The 9,532-nt window shown below is 38.6% G+C and overlaps 1 pseudogene; it reads left to right on the forward strand.

The window, feature by feature from the left end:
• The first annotated feature begins 1,145 nt into the window (after window positions 1–1,145).
• Window positions 1,146–1,798, forward strand: LOC110288218 (annotated as a pseudogene).
• Window positions 1,799–9,532: the final 7,734 nt, after the last annotated feature.

The following is a 9,532-nucleotide window of genomic DNA, read 5'->3' on the forward strand; positions in this document are numbered from 1 at the left end:
TGCTTTTACTGACACAGAATTATAGGGATGCTGAAAAATCAGGATGCAATGAAGTCCACCAATATAGTTTTTGATGCAAAATGTCTGATTGAACATTGGTTTGATGATGCTATTGTTCGGTCTGATATGAAGCATTGGCCCTTCATGGTCGTGAATGATTCAGGCAGATCCAAGATCCAGTTCAAATACAAAGGGGAGACAAAAACATTCTACTCAAAGGTAGTGTCCTCAATGGTTCTGAAAAAGATGAAGGAAATTTGAGTAGCTTACCTTGGAAAGACTGTTATCAATGTTATGGTCACAGAGGCAGCTTACTTCATTGACTCCCAGAGGCAGGCAACAAAAGATGTTGCAACTATTTCTGGCCTCAATGGACATTGAATTATCAATAAACCAACTGCTGCTGCTATTGCTTGCTATATGGTTTGTATAAGAAGGTCAGACCTGGAAAAAATGTGCTGATTTTTGACTTGGGAAGTGACATTTCTGATGTGTCACTTGTCACTATTCAGGATAGACCTTTTGAAGTCAAGTCAACAGTTGGAGACACCCACTTGGGTGGAGAAGCTATGACAACTGAATTATCAACCATTCCATTGCTGAGTTTAAGTGAAAGCATAAGAAGGACATCAGTGAGAACAAGAGAGCTGTCAGGAACTCTGCACTGACTGTAAACAGGCCAAGTGAACCCTCTCATCCAGCACCCAGGCCAGTATTGAGATTGATCATCTCTATGAGGGAATTGAAATCTATACCTCCATTACCAAGACTCAATTTGAGTAATTGAATACTGACCTGATCTGTGGTGAACTGGACCCTGTAGAGAAGGATCTTTGAGAAGCCATCTAGACAAGTAATACATCCATGATATTGGCCTGGAGAGTGGTTCTACCAGACTCCCCAAGATTCAGAAACTTCTGCAAGACTTCCTCAATGAAAAAAAAAAAACTGAACAAGAGCATTCACCCCAATGAAGCTGTTGATTATGGTGCAGTTGTCCAAGCAGACATTCTATCTGGAGACAAGTTGGTGAATGGTCAGGATTTACTGCTCTTAGTTGTCACTCCTCTTTCCCAAGGTATTGAAACTGAAAGTAGAGTCATGACTGTCCTAACCAAACACAATGACTGTCCTAACCAAACACAATGACTGTCCTAACCAAACACAATATTATCATTTGCACAAAACAGACACAATCTTTACCACCTACTCTGACAACCAGCAAGCTGTACTCATTCAGATGTATGAAGGTGAAAGGTCCTTCATGACCAAGGACAACAACCTGCTTGGATAGTTCGAGCTCATAGGCATACCTACAACACACTGAGGGGTTCCTCAGATTGAAGTTACTTTTGACATTGATGCTAATGGCATCCTCAATGTTTCTGTTATAGCTAAAAGCACAGGAAATTAGAACAAGATCACAATCAGCAAACACAATAGCCTCTTGTGCAAGGAGAATATTGAGTGCATGGCCCAAGAAGCTAAGAAGTACATAGCTGAGGATGACAAGTAGAGAGATAAGGTTTCCTCCAAGAATTCACTAGAGTTTTATGACTTCAACATGAAAGCAACTGTTGAAGATGAGAAACTTCAAGGAAAGTTCAATGATGAGGACAAACAGAAGATTCTTGGCAAGTGTAATGAAATCATCAGCTGGCTGGATAAGAATCAGACTGCAGAGAAGGAAGAATTTGAGCATCAGCAGAAAGAACTGGAGAAAGCCTACATCCTATCATTAATAGCTGTACCAGAATGCTGGTGGTGTGCCTGGAGGAATGACCAGTGGTCTCTCTAGTGAAGAAGCCCTTCATCTTTTTTCCCCCTTTGGCTTTCTGAGACAGACTTTCTCTGTGTAGCCCTAGCTGACCTGGAATGCCCTTCATTTTCTCCTTCACAAGGCCCCACTATTGAAGAAGTGGATTAAGTCAATCCAAATACAGGTGTAGCATTATTACATATGGCAACACTATGTGACAGTTTTAATAGGGAATGCATAATAAAACTATTTAAATTAGCAGAAAAATATCACTCAGTAAGAGGAATGAGTGTGTGTGTTTCTGTATAGCTATAAACAAACTCATAAAATGACATACTGCTATACCAATATATAAGTACCTCACTCAGTCCTTATTAAAAAGGCTTCCTCTTACAGTAGATTTGAACTAAAACATAGATCTATAACAGGATAATGTAAAAAGTATGAAAGACTTTGGAGCACTTAGTCCTAAGTGAGGTATCATCATCAAAGCTCTCCCATCATACCCATGCAGAAAGATTGAAAAATCCAGACGAGATTGCTAATTCCAAGAAAACATGGTCTTCTGTATACATCTAGGCTGACACACATGAACTCAAGGCCACATGGACAATGCCTACAAAAGGTTAAGCCCAGTGGACTCCTTCCACTGAGACAGGGAGAGTGCATGGGCTTCCATCACTACAAGGAAGATATTTGCAATTAATACATGATTGGTATTTTCTCCAAAAGAATCTCACTGTGTGTATGAGCCACACTTCAAGGCAGGCTCCACCCCAGAAGTAGTTTATCAACACAAAACTAACTCAATGACATTTTGTAAAGTTTTTCACCCACTTTTGTTTGATTTGGTTTGGTTTAAATTGGTTGTGGTTTTGTGTGCGATGTCTTTTGGATGACATTATTTTCTCAATATTTAAGTGAAAATCTCAAACCAAACACCTGGTTGTGTGTGTGTATGTGTGTGTGTGTATTTGTGTGTGTATGTGTGTGTATGTTTGTGTATGTGTATATATGTTTATGTGTATGTTTGTGTATATGTATGTTTGTGTGTGTTTGGGTTATTTAAAATAATTTGCAAGGCTTGGTTTGAAGGCACAGAGCTGAATTAATGGCAACTCAGAAGACATTGTTAATTTCAAGACCACCTAGACCAGTGATTGTTAACCTGTGGGTAATGATCACTTGGGGTGACATATCAGATATCCCATATATTAGATATTTACATTATGATTTCAAACAGTTAGAAAGTATTAAAACAAAAAACAAAAACAAAAAAACCCAAAAAACAAAACAAAACAAACAAAAATACTTTTTTGGGGGGGTCACCAAATCATGAGGAAGTATAGGAAAGGGTCACAGCATTAGGAAATCTGAGAATCACTGACATAGCTTATAGAGGTTTACACTACACTTAAAGACACACTGCCCCAAATTTAAAAAAGAAAAACAGATCACTAACCAACTAAAACAAGTCCACTGGAAATACCATGCTCTGGGATTACTATTAGAACTAAACACAAATGACTTTGCTAAGTCAACTTTGTGATATGTGAGAATAATACATGAGACGAGAAGTATTGAAACTTGTAAGCTCAAACTTAATATACAGCTTCATTATTACAGTTTAAAACTTAAAACTGAAACCAAGATTACGTAAGCAGAAGAGTCCTTTCTTTCAGAAATTATAAATGTTATTAGCATGGTACCCTGACAGAGAGAGAGACAGAGAGAGTGAGACAGAGACAGACAGACAGAGACAGACAGAGACAGAGACAGAGAATATGTGACTAGCAATAGAGCAACAAGTATTCAATAGAGAGCTTGGTCTTTCTAATTGTTCTTACTAAATACTTTCTTAAAATCACAGGAAAATTCAACTTTTTAAAAGTTTGTACTTCCCACGTAACATTTCTTTTTAAGATAACTTAACAAATAACATGAGAGATTAACACATAAGAAAAGATGACCTATAAGAACAATCAGAATAAATAACTCAACTCCTTTTTCCTTTTGTTAATCTAGCATTTATTTATTTATTTATTTATTTATTTATTTATTTATTTATTTAAGACTCCAGATGACTGTTCCACCTGCCATACATCCTCCCCACAGCCCTGTCTCTGCAAGGATGTCCCTACCATCAACCCCACCATATCTTTAAACTCCCTGGGGACTTCAGTCTCTTAAGGGATAGGTGCATCATCTCTGAATGATCACAGACACTGAAGTCCTCTGCTGTATATGTGTTAGGGGCCTCAAATCAGCTGGTGTATACTGCCTGGTGGTGGTCCAGTGTTTGAGAGATCTGAGGTGTCCAGGTTAATTCAGACTGCTGATCCTCCTACAGGGTTGCCCTCCTCCTCAGCTTCTTCCAGGGTTTCCCTAATTCAACTATAGAGGTCACCAGCATGGGTCCATTGCTTGGGTGAAAATATGTGCATCTGACTCTTTCAGCTGCTTGTTGGGTCTTTTGGAGGGCAGTAATGATGGGTCCCTTTTTGTGAGCACTCCTTAGCCTGAGTAACATTGTCAGGCCCTGGGGCCTCCACTCAAGGTGAATCCCACATTGGGCTTGTCCCTGAAGCTTCTTTTCCTCAGGCTCCTCTCAATTTCCATCCCTGCAGTTCTTTCAGACCCAAAATTATTGGGTAGAGATTTGACTGTTCTATGGCAGTCCCATTCCTCACTTGATGCCATGTCTTTCTGCTGGAAATAGGGTCTATAACTTCCCTCTCCCCATTTTAGAGCATTTCATGGTAGGTCTCTCTCTTTGAGTCCTGAAAGTTTGTCACCTCCCACGTCTGTGGTATACTTTGGAGGGTCCCCCCAACCTCCTACCTCCCGGGGTTGCCTGTTTCCATTCGTTCTGCTAGCCCTCAGGACTTCATTCCTTTTCCCCAACCCAATATAAGATTATATCCTCCTCTTACCCCAAACCCTTTCCACTTTCCTTCTGAGATCTTGACCCTCCCTACCACCACGGGATTGCTTTCTTCTCCCTCCCAAGTGAAACTGAAGCATCCTCAATTGGGTCTTTCAACTTGTTAATCTTTTTGAGTTCTGTAGACTGCATCTTGGATATTCTGTACTTTTTTGGTTAATATCCACATATTAGTAATTACATATCATTCATGACTTTAAGGTCTGAGTTACAGAACTCAAGATGATATTGTCTTGTTCCATCCATTTGCTTGCAAAACTCAGGTTTTCCTCGGTCTTAATGGCTGAGTAGTATTCCATTGCCTAAATGAATCATATTTTCTGTATCCGTTCTTCTGTTGTGGGACAACTGGTTGTTCCCAACTTCTGACTATGGCAAGCAAGGCTGGTATAAACATAGTGGAACACATGTCCCTATGGTATTATGGGGCACCTTTTAGATATATGACCAAGAGTGGAACAGATCCATCTACAGGTACATCTATTTCTAATGTTCTGAAAAACCTCCAGATTGATTTCCACAGTCATTTTTAGTGAGATTGTTTCAAGTATCTCTGCATTTAATTTGATATTGTCTATTGAATTACATCAAATTACTTGTATTATGTTTATGTATGGCACTTGAATTCCTGACTTCTCCAATACTTTTAAATGAAGTGGGGTTCTGTTTGGTCAAATGATTTTTCTACATTTAAGAAGTTGATCTTGAGATTGTTTTTTTCCTTTGAGTTTGTTTACATAGTGGATTACTTTAATAGATTTTCATATATTGAACCAACCTTGCATCCCTGGAATGAAACCTACTTAATCATGGTGATTGATGATTTGATGTGTACTAGGATTTGGTTTGCAAGAATTTTATTGAGTATTTTTGCATGGATATTTATAAGGGAGTTTGGTTTGAAGATCTCTTTATATGGTTAACTCCTTGTGTGGTATATGTATGAGAGTAATTGTGGCTACATAGAATGAATGAGGGTTATTTTTGTGTCCATCCACTTTACTGAATTGTTTATCAGCTTCTAATTCCTTTTGTTTCTGTTTTATAAAATAGTTTGACAAATGTTAGTATTAGGTCTTCATTGATTGTCTTGTAGAATAATGCACCAAATTCATCAGGGCTTGGACTTTTACTGGTTGAGAGATTTTGATGACTGAATTTCTTTCCTTATATGATATGGGCCTGTTTTGATAGTTTGTCTGTGTGATAAGGAGTCTCGCCGGCGAGGACATACACACAGGACACAATCGGATCCTTCTGCAGTTGAAGCTTTAATGCATCTCGAGAGATAGATGAGCAGCTTCTGGGGAGGAGGAGGCCCAGAACACAGGAAACCCTTCCCTTTCATAGACCACAAGAGCAGTTGGATAGGTATTTTACCTTGACTGGTTGCTCACTATCAGCCCAGTTGACGCCACGAGACAGGCAAGGCACAAGGAATGGAAAAATACCCCAGTTCATGTGCAGACTACTTGTTTACAAGTCAGAGCACCGGATATCAGCTCCATCTTGTAATGGCGATTGCAAGGGCGGCTCCTCACAATAGTTTACCTGTTTTTAATGTAACTTTGGTATGTGTTATCTGATTCGAAAATCATCCATTTCATCTAGATTTTCCAGTTTTGTTGACTATAGGCTTGTGTATTAGGACCTGATGATTTTTTTGAATTTCCTCATTTCTCTTATTATGTCTTCCTTTTCATTTCAGATTTTCTTTATTTGTATACTGCTTTTGGGCTCTTTAGTTAGTTTGGCTAGGGGATTATGTATCTTACTGATTCAAAGAAGAAGCTTTTGGATTTATTGATTCATTGAATTGTTCTCTTTGTTTCTATTAGGTTGATTTCTGCCCTGAGTTTGACCATTTCCTGTCATCTACTCCTTTCTGATGTGTTTGCTTTTGTTCTAGAGTTCTCAGATGTGCTGTTAAGTTGATAATGTAAGATCTCTCCAGTTCCTTTACCAGGGTATGCAACAGAGGTCCCCCTGAATTTACCTGAAACAAAATTACATTTTGACTCAATATACAGCTTTCTAAGGAAGGCTCAACCCCTTAGAGACAGAGTATATTTGGAAATGAAAACAAATCATAAACACACTGTGATATGGGCAAGGATTCTTCCTGTCTGTAAATCATCAGCTAAAGTTCCTTTATCTTCTGATTTGTGTTTCTTTATACCCAATAAAATTATATTACAACAAATATAAGTGCTAAGAGTTCTGGACATCCATACTCCAACACTCAAACTTAACTGACCAGAGTGTTTCTAACCAATACATTCACTGGCTAAGAAGTTTCTCCAAGGTAAGTACCTGGGAATATCAAGTCCTTGAACCTCACGTTATATATTGCCCATCCATCATATACCATTTTAATGGGCTGCCTATAAGATATGCTTGTTTCATTACTGTGAGAATAAGTACCTACACAAAAACAGTGAGTCATAAACTATATCATTTTGACAACTTATGCAAACAACAGAATCATGTTGATCACTTAGATTAGTAAGACATTCAGTCATCAATGTAAGGAAAGGCCCTTGGTCCTTTGAAGACTCTATGCCCCAGTATAGGGGAATACCAGGACCAGGAATGGGAGTGAGTGGTTTGGGGAGCAGGAGGAGGGGGTTGAGGGTAGGGGATTTTTGGAGGGGAAACTAGGAAAGGGGATAACATTTGAAATGTAATAAAAGAAAATATCTAATAAAAAATTTTCATTCCCCCACCCAAAAAATTCTTGTTTCATTACTGTGACAATAAGTACCAACAAAAAAGTGAGTCATAATCTGTATTATATTTTGAAAACTTATGCAAGCAACAGAAAATTATTCATGTTGATCACTTAGTAAGTGACTCCACCAAAGTCAGTCATTCCCTTTTCTTGCTCCTGTAAATTATAGTTCTTTAAAATTCTTAATGATAGATTTCTGTCAGATGTATTCTGAAAGAGAATTATTCTACAGTGGATATTTATAATTATTTTTTCTCAATATTAAACTTCATATGAAATATAGTTCAAGAAAAAAAGATATGTGATATTTGTTCAAAAAAACTAGTGAAAAACATTTCCTATGATTTTTCAAGATTTGCAGTGTTCAGCTCCCACATGGAAGCTATCAACAGGGTTGACTAGAGGAGCTGGCAGGCTACTGTGTGCAGTGGTATAAAAGAAGAATTCAGGCCATCTGACTCCAAAAATTTATCACAATCTTTGAGACACTTTAGAAAAAAAAGACATAAATTATGATGTTTCTTTCTGTCCTAGGTACAATGGAACTCAGTTGCATAACAGAAAGCAGATTTTTAGCACATTCACTGTATACACAATGAGAGTACACTCTTAACGCTAGTCTATGTACTAAGTTATGCTTTCATCTTTTCTTGTATTTACTAGGAAGACATCTCCCTTATCTATTCTTTGTCAAGAGAAATAAATGTGACCAATTTAAAGTGGTATCATGTCAAATATGAGTTTACAGAAACTTGATGCCATAGAACTGCAATTGTAAGATAAAACAAAATGCATAAATGAAACTGTACATTTCAAAACATGTATTCTTAAGCCAAAGCATTCTCTTTTCAGTTATTGGTTGTTCAGACTCTTGAAGGACAACTATGAAGCACATTTTCTTAAAATTGGGTATTTATTATTTTTATGTTTCCAATGATTTCCAAAAGTCCCCCACATGCTACCCCACCCACTCCCCCATCCATCCACTCCCAATTCTTGGCCCTAGCATTCTCCTGTACTGAGGCATATAAAGTTTGCACGACCAATGGGCCTCTCTTTCCACTGATGGCCGAATAGTCCAACTTCTGATTCATATGCATCTAGAGACATGAACTACGGGTGGGGGGGGGGAGGAAATATTGGATAGTTCATATTGTTGTTCCATCGATAGGATTGCAGATCCCTTCAGCTCCTTGGGTACTTTCTCTAGCTCCTCCATTGGGTGCCCTGTGAACCATCCAATAGCTGACTGTGAGCATCCACTTCTGTGTTTGCCAGGCCCTGGCATAGTCTCACAAGAGACAGCTCTATCTGGGTCCTTTCAGCAAAATCTTGCTAGTGTATGCAATGGTGTCAGTATTTGGAAGCTGTTTATGGGATGGATCCCCGTATATGGCAGTCTCTAGATGGTCCATCCTTAGTCTCAGCTCCAAACTTTGTCTCTATAACTCCTTCCATGGGTGTTTTGTTCCCTATTCTACGAAGGGACAAAGTGTCCAAACTTTGATCTTCGTTCTTCTTGAGTTTCATGTGTTTAGCAAATTTTATCTTATATCATGGATATTCTATATTTCTAGGCTAATATCCACTTACCAGTGAGTACATATTGTGCGAGTTCTTTTGTGATTGGGTTACCTCACTCAGGATGATGCTCTCCAGGTCCATCCATTTGCCTAGGAATTTCATAAATTTATTCTTTTTAATAGCTGAGTAGTACTCCATTGTGTAAATGTACCACTTTTTGTATCCATTCCTCTGTTGAGGGGCATCTTGGATCTTTTCAGCTTCTGGCTATTATAAATAAGGCTGCTATGAACATAGTGGAGCATTTGTCCTTCTTATCGGTTGGAACATCTTCTGGATACATGCCCAGGAGAGGTATAGCAGGATCCTCCTGTAGTACTATGCCCAATTTTCTGAGGAACCGCCAGACTGATTTCCAGAGTAGTTGTACAAGATTGCAATCCCACCAACAATGGAGGAGTGTTCCTCTTTCTCCAAATCCTCACCAGCATCTACTATCACCAGAGTTTTTGATCTTAGCCATTCTGACTGTTGTGAGGTGGAATCTCAGGGTTGTTTTGATTTGCATTTCCCT

This window comes from Mus caroli, unplaced genomic scaffold (assembly GCF_900094665.2).
Source record: "Mus caroli unplaced genomic scaffold, CAROLI_EIJ_v1.1 scaffold_22306_1, whole genome shotgun sequence".
Lineage (NCBI taxonomy): Eukaryota > Metazoa > Chordata > Mammalia > Rodentia > Muridae > Mus > Mus caroli.